The sequence below is a fragment of the Calonectris borealis genome, chromosome 4 (genome assembly GCF_964195595.1).
Source record: "Calonectris borealis chromosome 4, bCalBor7.hap1.2, whole genome shotgun sequence".
NCBI lineage: Eukaryota > Metazoa > Chordata > Aves > Procellariiformes > Procellariidae > Calonectris > Calonectris borealis.
This window is the reverse complement of record NC_134315.1, coordinates 64,541,479-64,559,296: the sequence shown is the minus strand read 5'-3', so window position 1 is coordinate 64,559,296 and position 17,818 is coordinate 64,541,479.

Here is a 17,818-nt window from a genome sequence, read left to right as displayed (position 1 = left end):
ATCGGGTGATGGGTGGTACGGATATAATTGAGAGGCGTGAATTGGTGTAGGGGTCCCTCTCTGGAGGCACCCAGCTCAAGCTATAACCTAAGAACTAATAAAAGACTAATTGGAAACCTTCACTTGGACTTTGCATTCTCAGTAGGATCCTGGGGTCGGATCCTGTTATGATGGCCGGCGTGTGTAAATCTATAACAGTTTGGTGACCCAGATGGGACCCTAGGCGACCACTGTTGGAACCTCTTATCTCCAAACATCTGATCGGCACCAACGGGTGAGTTCACCTGGGATCTTTGGCGAGGCACCGAACCTGGTGAGTCTTAAATTCCTGCTTCTGTGGCAGGTGCATGCACCCTGATGAGAGACGGGGGACATCAGGACTGCAGCATCCTTACTTTTCACACCTTTAAGGTGGCAAGTGCCGACCATCACATACACACCTTAATGTCACGTATACACCTTGGGGGAGGAGTAAGAAAGTTAAGGCCCTCAGCCAGTTAGAATTGACCACAGGTCAGATTCAACTAGGGTATAAATGGAGCCCTGCTGGAGGGCAAGTTCAGTCAGTCCTCCTTGGAGCAGTGGGTCTGCAGTCAAGGATGCCACCCAAGGAAACTCTTCGTGGTTGAGAGCCCTCAACTTATAGGTGAGTGATTGTGCACATTTTGGATCCTCATTTCTAAAGCCAGCCATGCAGTATTAGTTCCTCATACACCATCCTGAACCTCTGGTTTACTGATGTTATCAGTATTGAACAATTTTGATGAGCCTCATTTCTAGTTAGTTTTCTGCTAAACAGTTTTGGTTTAAATAAAGTTTATTTTTTCTATCATCTGCCTAATTTGATTTTGTCAGCCTCTGTAACATTAAATTCGCATAGTCAGCAGGATGGTGTCAATAGAGGAATTATTACGGAGGCATGGCTGTAGCCCTTCTCCCCTAGGTATAAAATGGGTGAAGGAGAAGTGGTTTGACGCAGCAGCGGTCGCAGAGAGAGTAGAACAATGCCGCAGAAATAATCGAAATGGTAAATGTAAAGGAACCATGTGTGCCATCCTGGGTGCCTGTTTAGTTCAAGCACAAGATCATTATAATTATTCTATAATATTAGAAAAGAACAATTTAAAGAAGCAGTTAGAAACCGATTGTTTAAAAGGAGAACTGGAAAGAGAAAGAGAGCTGATGCGTCTTTTAGAAAAAAAAATTGAGATCATGCTAGCACAAACGAAAAGACCCCCCAGTGTTGTCCAAATCCAAAAACTAATTGTGGGCGCAGATCCCGAGGATTGGGATGGAGAGATCTGGGGAGACCTTGATGAAAATAGTTCTGAGGAAACAGAGGAATTGGAGGAAAAAGAAGTGCGACGTCTTATTAAAACAGAGAGGCATATGGGTCCACAAGGCAGGAACCCCCGAAACACTCTCTGTACCACTCCCTGGACAGGACCCAAGCTCAGTGAATTACAAGCCGGGTTTTCACGCAGACCGGGAGAAACAGAAACTGAATATTTGTGGCATGTCTCTTTAACAGGGGGCAATTGGGTACCATTGAGTGATGAGGAGGCTAGGGGATTTCGGGGCCCCGGAGTGTTTCTGACTGATGGGCCAGCAGGCGCCCAGTCGATCATGTCCTGCGCGGCTTATTGGTGTGGACCCCAAAGAGCGAGGGGAAGCTATTACCATCCGAGTAAAAGGATTGTCGAAGTTAGCGGCAGGAGTACAAAAGGCTGTGTGTATTCAGGCAATGTATAAGAGGGAGCAGCAAGGGGTACTGATGGCTCTACCGGTGGACCCCAGCCATCTTAGATCTCTCCTTAGAGGGCTACTGGACACCTTAAAAATACATGTTCAGTCTCTCAGAGAAAGGATCCAGACGGCGATAGAACACAATCAGCAAAACCCTCAGAATCCGCCCGTGCATGTGCTGACTTGGGTGCAGACATTATACAATACAGTCACTCACAGGTGTGAGATGGGATGGACTGATCCTGGCAGCAGTGCAGACAGGAATAGCAGGGTTCAACAAGCCAGCCCAAACCCCCACCCCAGATGCAGGGAGCCTGTACCTTCCCAAGATACACACGATCGAACCCACAATCTGGAAGGAACGACCTTTGGTGAAAAGCACTAGCGCTGGGAGTACCCCAGGTGGTGCTGCACTGGCAACCCACCGACCATATCCAGAAACTGGTGGAATTGCTAGAGGGGAAAACCAAAGATCAAGGGAAAACACTGACAACCACCCTCCTTCACAATACCACAGACACAATTAACCCTTTTGCGTCCCTGTGAGGGGAACTGAACGAGTTAAAAAACTAGAAGCCGTGGTTTGGGGTTCGGGCCGCCCACACCGCATGGTGAATTCTTGCTAATGGTCTGCTGGCAAAGAACCTTATATACATATCCCTGTAGGTCCAAAGCAAGTTTAGAGTTCTTAATTGATACAGAGGCCCAAACTGGTGTTCTAGATAAGCAACAAGTTAGGAATTAAACCATCGAGAAAGACTATAAACATAATAGGGGTGACGGGTGTAGCAGAAAAATGTTCCATAGCTCGGCCTCAACTTTGGCTACCTGGAGAAAAGCAGATGATGGTCCTGGGGATGGCCAGTGTCCATGAGAATATGTGAAGCAGTCCTTACAGCTTGTCCACAATGTCGGATAAGGCTTAAGGCCAACCACCCAAACCAAACTCCAGTCCAGCATATCAAACAAGGCAAGGCTCTTTGGAGCACCTGGCAAATTGATTATATTGGTCCTTTGCAGCCATTCCATGGGAAGAAATATATCTTGGTAGAAGTGGTGGTGGTGTCAGGACTGACTATGGCTACAGCTGTTAGCGCCGCCACCAGAGATCAGATGGTTCAAGAGTTAAGAAAGTGGTTTAGTATTTTGCCCACTCCCAAGTGCATTCAAAGTGATAATGGGTCGCATTTTACGGCCACAGTGGTGCAAGACTGGGCTTGAGGGGAAGGCATCAAATGGGTGTTCCATACATCATATTATGCTCAGGCTAACTGTGTGTTGAATGAACCAATGGTTTGATTAAAAGACATGTGATGTCTCATGCCACAACTGGGCCATACAATCACCACAGGCAGTCTTTATTAGTTAACAACTGCTGGGGAAGTTATGGAAACCCCAAAATTCGAGCTTTTTGTCCTACAGGACCATTAACAGGGGATGACCCTATACTGGGTGATAAAAGGGACCAGTTCCCACTACCGACATAGGTGGGCTGACCTGTAATGTAATGGTGAAGCTACCCTCCATTGGCATTGTACCCATAACCCTGGCAAAACCCAGAAGCTTATATGCCTGGGAAGCTCTGGATGGGAGCAGAAAAACCCACTGTATTGGTACTCGGTGGATAATCCCTGACTTCTAACCTGTTCTGGTTTGCTGCCTTCAACAGTTAAAACCAGAAATGCTGGACAACATAGTTCACTTTGCAAATCTGGTCTTTTCTTCTCTGAACTTTTTCTTCCTTGGTTTACCTCTTCATAATATTTGCCTTTTACTTCAATTTCCTGGATGCATCTTGGCATTTGGTAGCTAGATGACAGGGCAGTATGCTTGTAATGAAGTTCCTCACAGTTAAATCTGTACTGCAAAGGAGAACTTAAACAACCCAGACATCAACGTGCCAAATCAATTTAATTAATGCAGAAGAGAGACCTATGTGTCACTGTGTATGACTCTACAAAAGGCCTATGATGACATCTGAAATCAGAGATCAGCTAGACAACATCTATGTTACCTGGGGAAGGCAAATATTTCTCCAGCATCTCACTGTGATAGGCCAAGTCCAGAGAACATGAAATAAGCCAGAAGTGTCTCTCAAAATTAGGCATCTCACGCCTGCCTCAGCATCTCAGCAACAGGCACAGTTCTCAGGAGTACTGACGCTTTTTGAAGCCTGCTATGTTGAGTTCCAGAAGAATTTGATTAATTTCTCAGTAATGCAAACACCAAAATGTATCTGAAGTGTATACATATATATATACTTGAGAAAACAAACATTGCCCTAAACATTTAAGTTTCAACTCCTCTAAGCTGCCCAAAGACCGTCGAGGGGTGTGCCAGAAGATGGCCTGGAGAAGCAGGAAGGTACAGGAGAGATGCACCAGCAGACAGAGGCAAGAAGTATTCCAGTGCCTCCTAACAATAAAAGGGAGAAGGAGCTGAAATAACTCTAAGGTAACTCAGCTCTTACTGTCCATTCTTTCCTGGACAGCATGTACTGAAAGAAAAAGCTGTACAATCATATTACACAAGTCCTGTAGTCTAATTCTTATCTGCAAACTGCTGGGGCAGCAATAAACCCACAAACCACAACAAAATGTTTTTAACCTTTCCATTTGCAGTGCTGTCCCTTAAGAAGAAAGGGATCAGACATTTATTATCATGAAGTAGGGAGGAGCAGGAACTTGAAAAGATGGGTCTTTAGGTTGTGCCTTGCTGCTGCAGAGTTCACATGTTGAAGCAGAACAAACATGATGGTATCAGACAGTACGTGACAGTATCTTTTTCCTTGCAGATATGAATCAAACAGCTCAGGATTACACAGTAATAATGCTACAGCTCCTCTCAGGTTTCCGGAAAGATCTTCGCTTTCCCAGTGAATTTTGCTTTTCACTTGATGGCTAGCCTGCCGAATCAGTAATCTATAAAGATGCACTTTTTCCAGAAACAAGAAACACTCTCATTTGCCTACTGTAATCCCAGAAACAGTTTTCTCATACAGAAGTTGTACTTGTGAAAGCCTAAAGCCCATCCAGATCCTCCTGGCATCAACAATCTTTGGAGCAGACCCATAATTTTAAAAATTTAGCTCCAGACCTAGAGCAGATATAAATCATCTAAGCTCTACTGATGTCAAAATGTAAAACAATATTGAAAATCTAAAAAGATTATTAGAAGGATCAAATTTATTCTTGCGGCATCATCACTGATTTCAGGAGATGTCTGCTCCTTTTACTGAAGCAGAAAGATCTTGTCAAGTGAAATACTTAGTCAAATGAAGGCACTGAAGCTTTCCCAAGGTCATACCACACTCAAAAGTCCATTTTCCTCCTCTTTGCTCTTTGCCAAAGTTTGCTTTGATCACAGACAGCACAGCTAGAAATAAAAGCAAGCAAAAATCATGTCCCCACATTTGAAATAATAAAATACCTGACATGTCAATACAGAGTTCAGCCACACTACTTTAATTATCAGTGGCTTCAGGATATACTTTGATCTCTCTTGTTCATCTTTATACTTTTGAAAACAGCAAATAGCCCAAATGGGCAATGGCAAGATTTGTAGTAAATAAAAACTGCAAGTTTTATTTAGAAGCCCCAGTGCTGACTTTCAGCAAGGTTCCTCCAAGCAGACACCACTCAGCACCAGTGATTTATCACCACAGATATACTCCAAGACACCGTCCCCCACATACTCGGGAGTCTTCAGCCTGCTGGGCTCCCCAAGGCATACGCTGTGCCTGGCGGGACTGGTCATACTGCAGCTGCTCCACTAGAATCCATGGACTGAAAGGGGGAGGTGCACCAAGAGCAGCAAGAAAGCAAGCAGAAGGGAGACAACCTAACACATGGGTGCTTTCTCCACTTCAGTCATGTGAACAGTTGTGGAACAGCCAAAAATACTTATTCTGTTACTTAATTCCAAGTCTGTGGTGCCTAATACCATGAAGCCTCTAACAAAGGCAGTGAGGCAAACCGAACTTCTTTTCCAGGGCTGTCAGTGTCATTTGAGGCTACCAGTGCGTATGAGCTGCCCAAAAGCCCACCTACAATGATTTTGCTCTGGTGCTTCTTCTCACTAACCAGTTTTATTCAGGCTCTGACTTCTGCTTATGTCTGACCAAAAATTCTCTCCCACAACAAGGTTTAAACTGCTCAAGGCCAACCCAAGAGGAACAACATAAACCTTCCTTTTTACAAAAGGAACGTTTCTAGTTTCCATCAATGTTTCTATGCACCACATGGGACTTGCTGTGATTTCTTATATAGCCAGATGTTAAAGCATTTTACAATCAATATGCTGTATGACAAACAGCATAGGGAGGGGGGAGGGACACCCCTCTCCCCATTTTTTTTACTTTAACATGTTTCAAATTTGCTTTGTCTCCAGTAAACCAGATGTGTATTTACACAAATGCTTTGTGCAAAGGTGCACTTCTGAACACCATTTTTAAACTGGTCTTGTGTTCAAATAAAAATTGACAATCTTTCCAAACTTTTAATCCTTTCTATAACAAAAAGAAATCCTCTGCATTAGCAGACCTCTAAACTGACTCCTGTCCTAAGCTCGGGTCTAAATCTACTTCACTTGTGGCTGTAATTTCACCAAATTTGATGAGAAAAAAAAACAAAAGTTCATGTTTTTAGAAGTTTTTACAGTGCCCAGAGTTGTTTTCCCAGTAAAGCGATGATTGCTCCTGCTTCCAACAAACTCTTGCTTGAATCAATAGCAAGAACACATGCTTTGAGTAAGGCGTTGCTTTGAACAGCAGTGAGCAACAGATACTCCTTAATTTACAATTCGAGAAAAGCTGGCACATGCCATCTAGGGACACCTCACAGGTAGCTAGCTGGACACAGGCAAACTCTGACTATGAAATGTCTTCTTTGCAAGAGCTCCATCCTTCCCTTTTCCATCCTAAACTTCTCCTCCCAAGGCTTTGCCACATCTATATGACAGTACATATCAGGGCCAAGATTCAAATTTGGGACTCACATGCTCTGAAGATCAGCTAATAAAATCGGCACAAGACAGACAGATAAAGCTATTGCACATCAGGGAATCACCCATCTTAACTGTGTATTTTGTCAAGTCATAGTAATTTTGATCATTATCACTATGCTGTCTTGCCAGGAAATGGGAGTATTTTTCCCAGTGATGTTCATATACAAAACACTTTCCTTTGAAAAATACATGCTTTGCAGGGCCTGGCACATGAGCAGCGAGATGTCACTGCTGCTCTTGGCACTAATTTCCTTATCCACAGAATGGAAAGGTTCACTCTATCACTTATTACATGGATGAAGCATACAAAGGAAAAGAGCATGGGAAACTGAGAAGTCATTGACTATTGTAAACACTACTTAGCAACAACTAAAACATCAGCGTGTTATCAACATTATTCTTATACTAAATCCAAAACACAGCACTATACCAGCTACTAGCAAGAAAATTACCTCTATCCCAGCCGAAGCCAGGGTATTGTGTTAGAACAGAGTTGGGATGATTTATACAGAGGCCAAGAACAAAAAGGTTAAGGGACACCCTCCTGTTGAGTCACAAGGTTCAGAGTAGACCCAGCTACCCCTAGTCCCAGACTTGGTCAACGGTATATGTCTAAGGGATTATATGTGTTTAGCAGCAGTCTAAGGTTCATTTACAATCTTAAGGTAGATCATAAGATTTTAGCAGACTATGTTTGCTAGCAGGTACTTCCATCAATACACACACATACGGATGCAAAGATGGATGAATATACAAAGATATACCTGTTAAAAATCCCCCTCAAGTTCAGTGAAATACTCACGTAAAATGTCTTGGCATTTCTCAACAGGCGAAGGGTTGATCCTCGAGGAGTATTGCAGCCCAGGTCCTGTGCCAGCCGGCAACAGTCCTCTGAATATCACAAACTCAAGAGTTTGCAAACTCCAAGGAGCATTTCACTCAGAGGGAGATGCTGGGCGCAACCCACTGTGGTCCAGGAGAGCTCAAAGGGTCTCACTTAGGACCACCATTTATAGGTGCGCAAGATGATTGACTTTAGTCATCTGTAAATTTCCATCCTGGCCATGGTCCAAGGCGGTAGTGACTAAAATTACAACTGAGCTACAACTCAGATGGTGCCTGGGACAGGCAGTGGGAGTACGTTCCGAGCCTCAGCCATGCGGAGTTTCTGATATGGTCAAGGAGCGCTCAACCATCAGACTCAGTACACCAAGGCCGAGGCTTCATGGGAATTTCTGAGATCAACGAGCGGCCCCCCAGGAGAAGGGGGGATGGGGCGGGATGCACCACCACAACCCCCAAGCAATGTCAGCTAAATAGATGCTCCATATTGCAAAGAACGGCTTCAGTCAGTCCTGCCTGGTGCAGATAACTGCATTTTACTCCTCCTTCTGACAGCCAGGAGGAGTTGGCAGCAGGCAGTGTTTCCAGACAGTGTGTGTGACCCTCCTGGACCACCTCCATCTGCCTGCAGTCCCCTACCTCCTCTTCTTCTTGGATACATTTTGTGTTTTCCAGTACAGACTTCATTTTTTCCTAAATAAGAAAAGAGGGAGGGGATATTTGCCCTTCCTGCAGCGTTACCATGTCTATTGCATCCTTGGTGGCCGCTGGCACCCCTGGGCTCTGCAACAATCTATTGCTTGGGAAATGCCATCGCTCCAGGCAAACTGGGGCACATCCAGTAAATGACCCAACAAGGAGGAAGAACAGCTCTGCTCTACAGGCAAAACGCAGAGATATACTTTGTCTGTTAAAGAGGAGGCAGGTTGCGGGAATGCAGATAACACGGTCGGAAAGAAAACCCAAAGACGGATTATTATAATATTCCTAATCCTAGGAAAACACTGAGGAAGACTGCATCAACAGAGAGCAGTTCTTGAGTGCTCCAAGCAAAACCCATTAAATCACCAATCAAGTTGTCAATTACTCACTGCTTCTGCAGGAGGACTACTCCCAAGCAGGTTTTTTCTGTGACACTTACATGACCGACCTCCTTAAGAAATATTTTTAGAGCTGCTTTATCAGAGGACAACTGCCTTAGCACTGTGACAACAAATCAGGACACATCTCATCTGCAGCGGGTATCATTGTCCAATATCTTACTTAAAGAAGGAGTCTGGGGAGCCCATGGAAAGCACCATAGAAAATGCCCTGCATGACTGCATATGAAACCATCTCAGCAAAATTGCCCTGTTCCCTGCTAAAGAAATCATTAGTTTCAGTTCCAACCTTTGTAATCGAACCAGATTCTTGAGGGAATTCTCAAGAGAGGCAAGCTGGAATGTTCTTGCTGCTGAGAACTATTAACTTATTTTGCTTCCTATAACATTGACAGAAGGGGATATCTGGAAAACTCTAGAAGATAAAACTCTCCTTATCTTTAGAAATAGCTCAACAGTGCCAGCACCATGCAGATCTACCTGAGGTGAGGTGAGGTGAGCTGCTCCACACACCTGAGGGACAAATCAGCTTTCCTGACTTGCTTACTCCACCATCCCCATGTCACACAGCACTCATAGTGCAGCTGTGCAGCAAAACCTGTGAGCAATGGGCAAACAGTAAATTTGCAATGGCAAAAATTGGCTCAGAAACAATGGCATCACTCATAAGGAAACAATGCAACTTGCTTAAGTAATTGGAGTGATCCTGAACGGAAAACTGCTGTACATTGTGGAGTCAGTGAACCATATAACAGTTCACCAGAGTAGGCACAGATCTGGGCTGTGCCATGCTGCATGTACAACTTGGCCTTCAGGCCTGTGCTGAGTTGCACATATCCCTTGGCCACAGAATATATTTAATCAGCTCACTGCAGCAGAAGATGCTGCAGGGAGCTCCAGCTCCGTACCAATGACTACATCACCTGCATAGCCTTGCCTTAACCAAAAAGCAGCAACAAGTTCTCATGCAAATGACCTTCCTGCTTGACAGCAGAAATAATGAATAGAGTTGTTGTCTTGTAAGAAAATTCTATAATAGGCTCACATGACCAAAATGGAGAATCCTCTTCTATGGATGGGGTCTGAAGGCATGCTGCACATCAGAGGTCCCTTTGATGCCACACCTCTTCGGGTTCCCAGCATCTAAAAAGATGTAAGGCTATCTATGCTTTTCTCTTTCTTTATAGACTTAGTGCTAATCTGTGCCCATCACTATGCTTGTGTAGAGCTGTCAATGAGTCTACTCACACAAGTACTCTGAGATGAAATCAATACTCCACCAATGTAAGGCGATGTCTCCCAGGGAGTACACTGTGTTTAAAAGAGGCCAGGTGCCTTGTTTCAAGAAAATAATTTCTGAAGGAAAATCCAATGACAATCTCTTAGATGATGCCCAAGAAGTCATCACCTCAGTGATCCTCTTGTTTACTACTATTTTTATTTGATAATCCAACCTTTATACTCAGGTCTAACAAGCTAGCTCTTACTAGCATTTCTTTGGCAGCAGTACTGTAAGTGCTTTCAATTAGGTGAAAAACAAAACTTCCAGAGAGCAAAGCTTTAACCCAAATAAAACCTCTCCGGAATAAATTTCCCCACCCCGTGTCAGGAAAGTAGTTGAGAAACCTGGAAACCATGGGTGGTATTCCATGCAGTGAATTACACTGCTTTTATGGGTGGCTTGAGGCACAAAGTCTCTGAACAATTATTTTTATCACTGCAGCTTTGACTTATCAGCACTATTTGTCACTCCAACTCCTTATCAAATCCTCATGTCAGATACAATATAAACACCTTGGGGAGAGCCCATGCAGCAGGTAAAGTTGGGAACAAATTATAGAAGTGACAGGGGAATAGAAATAGAGAGAAAAGACAAGGCAAAACTAACCCAGGCTCAAGAAAAACAATAAAATATCCTCTGTTGACTCTCCCCTGTGTTCAAAAACACTCACCTCCCTCTCATCAGTGGAGTCCTTGCCCTCAGCTAAAGAGCACACAAAGAAAAATCTTTACCAAAGTCTTTGTTGACTGGTAACTGAAGAGCAGCACTTTATACACAAGCTGTTAGGCAACATCTCAGGAGCAGCAGTGTTTGTCTCATCAAAGAGTCCTCCAAACAGAGAGTTGTGCAGCCAGCATTGCCTACCCCACCTCATCCCATCACTGTCAGGCCCACATAAACCACTAACTGGAGACCAACAACTGGGCACTGAGCTAGGGAACGGTTAGGGAAGAACCCTTCCTTCAGTTCCAGACTTCACAGGAGGATGCCCCACTGTGCGGTCAGCTCTGTGGTCCACCCAGGAGCTAGCAGAATTCAACTGCAGAGAGGGCAGGGGGAAGAAGGGAAGGTTTACTCAGGAGCTGGAGACAAACCTTTACTCTAAGTGGTTCAAACAATCACATACCAAAAGAGGGCAAGTACTCAAAATTAGTGTCCTGCACAGAAAAGCAGCCTAGTGTTATCTATTTTCTTTTTTGGGCTAGAAACCAAATTGCCCAAGACTTATGCTGTGCTGTTGTGTGCATTGTCTAGAGCCTCCTTTGGGGTGTAATCACAAAACATCAGAAAACCTCACAATTAATTTGTCACAATCTTGCAAATTTTGTCCTTTTGTATACAGGAGTGAACAGGCCAATCTTCTGCCAAGTTTTAACCTTCCTCTTCTCCCAGTGCTGACAATAACTATGCATAGTACCATGTAAGACTCAAGAGATGCATGTCCAAGTTTAGGTGCCTTACAACAAGTTAAGCAGTTAATCAGCAAAAGCATCAGAGGCTGGGACATTCTCTTGCTTCCAAGACAAGACAGATCGTCCCTCCAGGAAAAAGGAAAAAGGCAAGTGTTACTCAAGCAATTAACAAATTACCAAGTTATTTTAGCAAATACCATCATGTTTTGTGCACAGAGGAAAAAAAGACATTTTTTAAATAATTAAAATATCGACGGAAGTTACTGGCTTGTTACAGCAGTGAGCTTCATACATCTTCACATATTTACATATTTATCAGAAGCAGTTACAGTTTCTTTTATTTCCTCCAAACAATTGGGAAAGCCATTTTTCACCAGAGTCCTTAGCAATTTTCTTGTAAGAATAAAAGCAACCACTTGGCAATGACCAACAAAAAGTCAAATATTTCAGCATGTGTCCTGCTTTCAGCTGGGATAGAGTTAAATTTCTTCGTAGCGCTCTGTTTTGAGCACTAGATGAGAAGTATGAGAAGAATGTTGATAACATGAGAAGAGTATGAGAAGAATGTTAATAACACACTGATGTTTTTAGTTGTGGCTTAGTCTACTAATCAAGGTCTTTTCAGCTTCCCATGCTCTGCCAGGTGCACAAGAAGCTGGGAGGGAGCATAACCAGGACAGCTAACCCAGCTGGCCAACGGAGTATTCCATACCATATGACGTAATGCTCAGTATATAAATAGGAAGTATGGTCCAGGAAGTAGCAATCACTGCTTAGGTATCAGTTGGCAGGTGGTGAGCAATTGCATTGTGCATCACTCATTTTGTATATTCTACCATTATTATTATTATTTTTCCTTCCTTTTCTGTTCTATTAAACCGTTTTTATCTGAATGCACAAAATTTACTTTTTTCCCCGATTCTCTCCCCCATCCCATTGTGGTGGGGGAAGTGAGCAGCTGTGTAGTGTTTGGCTGCCTGCCAGGTTAAACCACAATAGTCCTTCTTGGCGCCTAACATGGGGCATGAAGGGTTTAGATAATGACAGATCTGACCAAAGCGTGTTAAGGCAAATTTGTTATAAGCATTCATTATATTGGTTTAATAGTCACTGGTCACAATGTTGATTTATTGCCTCTCAAAGCTGTGGGGCTGACTCTCAATGTTGTGTTATGTAATACCTTACTTGCAGTATATATTCCCTGTTGTGACCTTTATCACAGCTCAGAACTGGGTCAAGGTTATCATTTTGGTGCAGTGTATAACACTGTTTTATGATATGATAAAATTATTGGTCGTAAGTCTAATCTGGTATTTGTTGTACTCAGCATTGCTGTCATCTTTGTACCTCAGGAGCCACCTCTCTGAAACTATTAATATTACACTCTTTACCTTTTCTCCTAGGAGAACAAATTTATGGGGGAGACGGGACACTTTCCCCCACTCCTTCCCCTTCCCTTTCACATGTCCAGAAACTCCTTTTTCTTCTATCCTCTTCACGAAGCCCTCTACAACAGCTCTTGAGAATTTTGAATATCCTTCAAAATACCCAGGCATGTTCATATTGCTATGTCTCCTGAATGTGGTTCAGGTCTTGTTTAGGGATAAAAAACTATTTAGGAATACCATCCAGAGATCAATCTCAGCGAGAGGCACTGTGGCTACTCAAACCCCCATGACAGGCACTGCGGGTACTCCAACCCATGCGACAGGCACTGTGGCTACTCAAAGCCAAGCGACAGACACTGTGGGAACTCCAATCCCTGTGACAGTCACTACAGCTACTCCAATCCCCGTGATAAGTGCTGCAGCTACTCAAACCCCAGCGACAGTTACTGTGGCTGAACCAGAGAACCAACCTGTACCAGTTTCAGTTGCCCCTATACAAAAAAGAAAATACACAAGAAAATCAGCTCATTTAGTAAGGGATGAAAATGAACCAGGGCCATCATGAGAACAGGAGGAAGAGGCAGAACCCGTAAATGAGATGGTAACCACCCGATCCCTATCCCTGAGTGAGCTGCGAGATATGCAAAAAGATTTCAGCCGTCGTCCGGGCGAGCACATTGTCACCTGGCTGCTCCGGTGCTGGGATAATGGGGCCAGTAGCCTGGAATTTGAGGGTAGGGAAGCCAAGCAGCTGGGATCCCTTTCTAGGGAAGGGGGCATTGACAAAGCAATTGGACAAGGGGCACAAGTCCTCAGCCTCTGGAGGTGACTCCTGTCAGACGTGAAGGAAAGGTATCCCTTCAAGGAAGATGTTATATGCCACCCAGGCAAGTGGACACCATGGAGAGAGGTATCCAGTACCTGAGGGAATTAGCCATGCTGGAAGTAATTTATGATGAGCTGAACAACGAGCAGTTACCCAAAGATCCAGATGAAGTCAAATGCACCCGACCCATGTGGCGGAATTTTGTACGGAGCCCACCAGCGTCGCACACAAACTCATTGGCAATAATGACCTGGAAAGACGGAGAGGGACAAACGGTGGATGAATTGGCTGGCCAATTGTGGCAATATGAAGAAAGTCTCTCTTCCTCCCTATGGGCCTGTGTCTCTGCTGTGGAGAAACTGTCTCGGGAGGTCCAGCAACTGAAAGAGGATATGTCCTGCTCCCCACCTGCACAGGCCAGTATCTCAGCCATTAGGAGTAAGTGGCCCTCTGCTCAAGAGACGAGATATTGTGGGTACATACGCCGGGGCACCCTGTGGTTTCACCTGTGTGACCACGGAGAGGACATGAGGAAGTGGGATGGAAAATCTACCTCGACCCTAGAGGCACGGGTACATGAGCTGCAAGAAAAAACAATCACAAAAGGGGTTTCTTCCGGGAAAACTGCTGCTCCAGTCTCCAGTGAGCAGTTCCCCAGACTGCTCCCAGAGTAGAAGGGCTGATTCCACTTCTGATCTTAATAAAGGGACTTCTGATTCGTACTTACAAGAAGTGGGTAGCGAATACGATGACCAGGACTAGAGGGGCCCTGCCTCCAGCCAGGTGGAGGAAAGGGACAACCGGGTTTACTGGACTGTGTGGATTCGGTGGCCTGGCACATCGGACCCACAGGAGTATAAGGCTCTCGTAGACACCGGTGCACAGTGTACCCTGATGCCATCAAGCTACAGAGGGGCACAACCCATTTGTATTTCTGGAGTGACAGGGGGATCCCAAGAGTTAACTGTGTTGGAGGCCGAAGTGAGCCTAACCAGGAATGAATGGCAAAAGCACCCCATGGTGACTGTCCCAGAGGCTCCGTGCGTCCTTGGCATAGACTACCTCAGGAGAGGGTATTTCAAGGACCCAAAAGGGTATCGGTGGGCATTTAATAATGGAAATAAAACAAAGTAGAACAGTTATAATAACAATGATAACAACAACAGAATATACAAAGCAGGCGATGCACAATGCAACTTACTCACCAACCATTGACCACATGTCCCGAACAGGGGGCCATCAACGCTCCTCTCATAGCAAACCCAAAACACAGCATACCCTCTAAGCTACTGGAAAAAAAGTGAACTCTGTCCCAGCCAGAAGCAGGACAGGGTGCTGGGCATGTCCTGGTACTGGCATGACTGGGTGCTGGGTGCTGGGCACTGGGGGAGTTGGGTGCTAGGCATTTCAAGGTGCTGGGTACTGCCCATGGCGGGAACTGTGTGGTGGTGCTAGGGGCGGTAAGTGCTGGGCATGTCCTGGTGCTGGGCGCTGGGCACTGGGGGAGTTGGGTCCTGGGCATGTCCAGATGCCGGCCATTAGGGGCGCTGGGTACTGGGAGTGATGATTGCTGGGCATGTCCGGGTGCTGAATGTTGTGTGCTGGGGTGCTGGTCATGTCCGGGTGCTGGATGCTGGAGGTGCTGGGCACCGGGGGTGCTGGAAGGGGCTGGTGCTGGGAGCTGGGCGTGATCCGTGCTGGGAGCTGGGCGTGATGCATGCTGGGTATGTTCGGGTGCTGGGCATGTCCAGGCACTGGATGCTGGGCACTGGGGATGCTGGGTATTGGGCGTGCTGGGTGTGAGACCTGTGGGGATGGTGCTGGATGGTGGGTGTTTGGTATGCTGGGTGCAGGGCACTGGGGGTGCTGGGTGCTGAGTGCTGTGGTTGCTGGGTGCTGGGCATGTCCGAGTGCTATGTGCTGATCACTGGGGATGTTGGGTGCCTGTTTGCTGGGTTCTGGGCACTGGTGTGTTGGGCACCGGGCATGCTTGGGTGCTGGGCCTGTCTGGGTGCTGGGTAGCAGGCAGTGGCAGTGTGGGGCGGTGGGGGTGCTGTGTGCTGGGCATGTCCGGGTGCTGGGTGTTGGGCAGTGGGGGTGCTGGGTGCTAGATCCTGGGGGTGCTGGGCCCTGGTATTGTGGGGTACTCTGCATAACCATCTTGGTGCTGGATGCTGGGTACTGGAGGTGCTGGGTGCTGCGTGTTGAGCATATTCTGTGCTGGGCGCCTGCGCTGGGGCTGCCCAGAGCTGCTGCGCTCTGGGGGTGCTGGATTCTTGGCATGTGCGTGTGCTGGGCCCTGTTGTGCTGGGTGCTGGGCATGTCTGGGTGCTGGGTGTTGGGCAGTGTGGGTGCTGTGTGGTGGATCTGGGCATGTCCGGGTGCTGGGCGCTCGGGATGCTGGATGGTGGGCACCAGGGAAGCTGTCTGCTGGGCATGTGTGGGTGCTGGGCATGTCCGGATGCTGGGCAATGATGGTGCTGGGTGTCTGGGTGCTGTGGGTGGTGGTCCCTGGCGGTGCTGGGCATTTCCGGGTACTGGGTGTTGGGTGGTGCGGGGTGCTGGGCGTGTCCGTTGTTGCTGGGCCCTGGATGTGCTGGGGCTGTTGGTTTCTGGGCGCTGCAGGTGCAGGGTGCTGGGCATGTGCGGGTGCTATGTGCTGATCACTGGGGATGTTGGGGGCTGGTTTGCTGGGTACTAGGCACTGGTTTGTTAGGCATTGGGCATGTGTGCGTGCTGGGCATGTCTGGGTGCTGGGTACTGGGCAGTGGCGGTGTTGGGCGGTGGGAGTGCTGTGTGCTGGGCATCTCCGGGTGGTGGGTGTTGTGCAGTGAGGGTGCTGGGTGCTGGTCTGTGGCATTGCTGGCCTGTACGTGTGGTGGGTGCTGGGCATGTGCGGGTGCTGGGTGTTCGGCGGTGGGGTTGCTGGGTTCTGGGCATGACCACATGTTGGATGCTGGGCCTGGGCATTGCTGGGTGGGGGATGCTGGGTTCTGGGCTCTGGCTGTGCTGGGTGCTGGGCAGTGGCTGTGCTGAGTGCTGTGCATGTCTGGGTGCTGGGCATGTCCAGGTGCTGGGCACCTGCGATGGTGTGGGTGCTGGGGGCGGTGGTCGTTGGGGGAGAGGGTGCTTGGCATGTTCTGGTGCTGGGTGTTGGGATGTCGGGGTGCTGGGTGCTGCACTCTGTGGGTGATGGGTGCTGGGCATGTCCGTGTGCTGGGTTCTGGGCACTGGTGGTGCTGCCTACTGGGCATGTCTGGGTGCTGGGCATGTCCGTGTGCTGGGTACTGGGCAGTGGCTGTGCTGGGTGTGTTGGGTGCTGGGCATGTCCGCGTGCTGGGTACTGGGCAGTGGCTGTGCTGGGTGCTGGGTGTGTTGGGTGCTGAGCATGTCAGAGTGCTGGGCATTTCCAGGTTCCGGGTGCTGGATGTGCTCGCTGTTGGTATGTTTCGGTGCTGGTCCTCTCCTGGTCACCCAGATATGCTCAGCACTGGGATATGCCTAACACCCAGTGCCCACAGCGATTATCACCCAGCATGCCCAGCGCACAGCACCCAGCACCCCCAGCACCCGGCATCCAGCAACCCCACCACCCACCACCCAGCATCCTCAGACCCCAGCACCCAGCACAACTAAATGACCAGCACCCAGATATGCCCAGCACCCTCAGGGCCCAGCACAGAGAAGACCCAACGCCCATCACCCGGTCACGCCCAGCACCTGGACATGCCCACACCCAGCGCCCAGCTCCAAGCACTCAGCAACTCCACTGCCCACAACCCAACACCCTGATATGCCCAGCACCAAGTGTTACCGTAAGTCGGTGAAATAAGAACTCTCTAAGACTCGTTTTGGCGTTTTAGAAAGCAGGCATTCTTTAATGCGGTGCCAGGTGCACAGGGGATTGCTCCACCTAGCGTGCGCACTAAATCACTCAACCATAGAAGTGATATACAATTAGAGTATACATATTCATTACATTTCTGAGAAATAATCTAAATATTCATGTTATTTCCCGGAATTCATTAACATATGCAAAAATCTTTGACGCATGCGCCCTTGTGTTCATTGGTGGTCTTTCAGGGTCTTCTGGCAGTCTTTCAGGGTCCTCTGGTGGTCGTCGATAGTCTTCCTCACAGTGTCCTTTAGTTGAACTCAGTCTTTACGCATGCTCAGTTTTAACCCTTGGCTTAGTTAGCACAATTCTCATTAGCACA